Source organism: Priapulus caudatus, unplaced genomic scaffold (genome assembly GCF_000485595.1).
Source record: "Priapulus caudatus unplaced genomic scaffold, Priapulus_caudatus-5.0.1 Scaffold1486, whole genome shotgun sequence".
Taxonomy (NCBI): Eukaryota; Metazoa; Priapulida; class Priapulimorpha; order Priapulimorphida; family Priapulidae; genus Priapulus; species Priapulus caudatus.
The window spans coordinates 68,687-71,816 of record NW_014578547.1 but is presented as its reverse complement, the minus strand read 5'-3'; positions in this window follow the sequence as shown (position 1 = coordinate 71,816).

Genomic DNA, 3,130 nt, shown 5'->3' with positions numbered 1-3,130 from the left:
ATTGAGACAAACGTCGGTCACTCCGTGTCACCTCTCAGCAACCTTGCTATATAGCTCTAGTTAGTTTACGTCGTACGGTCCTTGGCGAACACGCCCCCGGGGGCAGATAAGTCACTTGATTTAAATCCTCGCCAATCTGCACTCCACCACGACTCCACCGTAAAGCCCCTAAGCTTTACTTTATTGACCGAAAGTGCACTATAACCGTCGCTGATCGGAAAAATCTCGACGCTGTTTCTCGGGGCGGTAGATCAACGCGGCAGGCGACGTGCGTCTGGCATGTTAACGTCGCGCGCTAATCGCTCCGATTGGATCTGTAAATGGAACTAGGAGGACAGGAGGAGTCGTTTGTAAGTACGCCGAATTAAGCAGCGACGAACGAGTCGCGGCGACTCGAATCGCGCTGTGACACAGGCGCTTGCTGCGCGAGCGCACCACACACACACACACACACACACACACACACACACACACACACACACGACATACAACGACACACACACGCGACACACACACACACTCACACACACACACACACACACACACACACACACAACACACCACACACACACACACACGACACACACACACGCTACGCACGCCACGCACGCACGCCACGCACTCACGCACACACAGGCATGCATTCACACAAGTCCAACGCGCACACACAAACACACGCACGCTACGCACGCACGCACACACACACACACACCGCACCACACCGGCGCGCACCGAGAGACAAAGAGGCAGAGAGTAGCAGAGAGAGAGAGGGTGCTTGTTCGAACGACGCATCATGGCTCTGATTTCCGAGTAGAGAGAGGAGCGCTTCGCAGGAGCCGAAAAAACGCAGAGAGAGAGAGCGAGAGCGAGAAAGAGAGACCGATGAGAGAGACAAATGCGTTGTCCCGGCCTAGCGAGGCGGTCCCAGACTTGTAGGTCTCGCCTCAGCGTGTGGCCGCGACGGCCCCTCTCCCCACCACACGCTGGAATGTTAATCGCCCGTCAGGTGGCTGTCCGTAGGCATGGCGCTCGTGATACGGCGGCCGTCTGCTATGTCATCCACACCGCCACCCCTCTCTCTCTCATCTCTCTCTCTCTCGCTCGTGCGTTCTTCACCGCCTCACGTGCTCTCTCTTGTCTGCGTGCTGCTCCTCCCTACATCTCTTGCTCTCTCTCGGCAGTCTCGTGTGTCGCACGCTGTTTCCTCTCTCGTTACATCGTGTCTCTCTGTTGTCCCTACATATCCACCTCCCACTTCTTTCTCTCTCTCTTCTTCTGCCTTCGACTGTCTCCACTCTCTCGCACTCGACGGTTTTACTTATTTACTTTTCCACAGGTCAACGTTCCTAAACTTAGGTCTAGCCACAATGAGTCCCATAAGTTCCACGCCCTTCTTTAGGGCATGTCGCGGATGCGTCTACTCACCAGACACGCGCTTCTCTCTCCTCTCTTTCTCCTCCTCTCACGTTCCCTGCTCCTCTCTCTCTCTCTCTTCTCTCTCGGCGCCGACGTGCTCGCCCTGTCCCTGCTCTGATACGAAGCGCTCTTGATCGCAAGCGCTTCTCTCTCTCTCTCTCTCTTTCTCGCTCGCTTTTCGCTCTCTCTTCTCTCTTCTCTCGCGCTCTTCGCGTCTCTCACTCTCTCCGCTTCTTTCTATCGCACTCGCTCTCTCTTCTCTCTTCGCTCTCTTTCTCTCTAACCCGTACCTCTTCGTTCTTTTTTGACTTAGCTTTTTACAACTATCTCCTTTTATTGATTGTGTATGACTTCTAGCTCCTTCGTGTCCCGCATGTGCTCTCTCTATTCAATACGTATCTTTACCACTACTAGTCTACTCCTATCTCTAGTTCCTCCGTGACTGCTCTAGTCGTATCTATCTCTAGTTCTATGCTTCACGCTAGCCATCCCGCTACAGCATCTCAACTCTCATCTATCGATTATCTATGGTATATGACACGTCCCTATCTATCGACAACGGTTTGATCTCCTCATAGCTCTCATTCTTTCCCTCGATCCGGGTTTTATCTCACAGTGCAAATCTCATCACAGGGGTGCGGTAGTCTATCTTATTTTACTCTATCTATCTATCTATCTATCTATACTATCTATCTATTTATCTAACCATCTTCTATTTATTTATCTATCTATCTATCCATCCATCCATCTATAAATAATATAATAATATATCTATATATATATATATATATATATATATATATATATACCCGTTTTTTTAATCGTTTTATCATCCTTTTAACCCCTCTTCTTCTTCTTCTTCTTCTTTCTCTTCCTTTATATATTATTGCTCATCGTGGAATTCATTTACCACAAGCATAGCACCATATATCCTCTACAGGGCAACCGGAGGGCAAGAACACAATGGATTTTAAAGACATTTGGCATATACACATATCATAGGGGGTATAATAACTTCTTAAAATATTTTGGGAAAATTTGACCTTGTTTGACCTTTACAAATTGTACAGTATTCTGCACATCAGGTATCCATGAATTGAAAAACCAAAACATACATTAAATGTGAGCAATTTAATGCACTTTAAATGCTTCACAAATGAACATTAAATGCTTAACAGCCATACAGAGAGACAGTACAGCTACTGTATTTCTCTGCAGCAGCAACAAGAATCTCCGGATACTTTTTCCCCGCGCGAAACACCTTGGTGCAAATCTAGAGATATCCCTATATATAGATTCGCGGCGGTGACAGCGGCATCGCATTTAATGACAGTAAAATGGCAGCATCGTAATCGCAGGAAGACGACGCAAACACTCCGGACCGGCGCGGCGCCATTAAACGCGACGGAAAGTCCCGGTGAACTTGTTTGTTGTTCCTAACCTATATGTCTCATTTTGCTTTGCGCAGTTAAGAAAAACTCGTTCGAATAAAAGTCGTTCGTAAGCAAGCATGCAGTCAGTTCGCACGTGCATGCTTGCTCGGCCGAATTTGCTCGCCAATGGCGTAATTCCACCCCTCCCTCCCTCTCCTCGTTTCTCTCTTTCTCTCTCTCTCTCTCTCTCTCTCTCTCTCTCTCTCTCTCTCTCTCTCTCTCTCTCTCTCTCTCTCTCTCTCTCTCTCTCTCTCTCTCTCTCTCTCTCTCTCTCTCTCTCT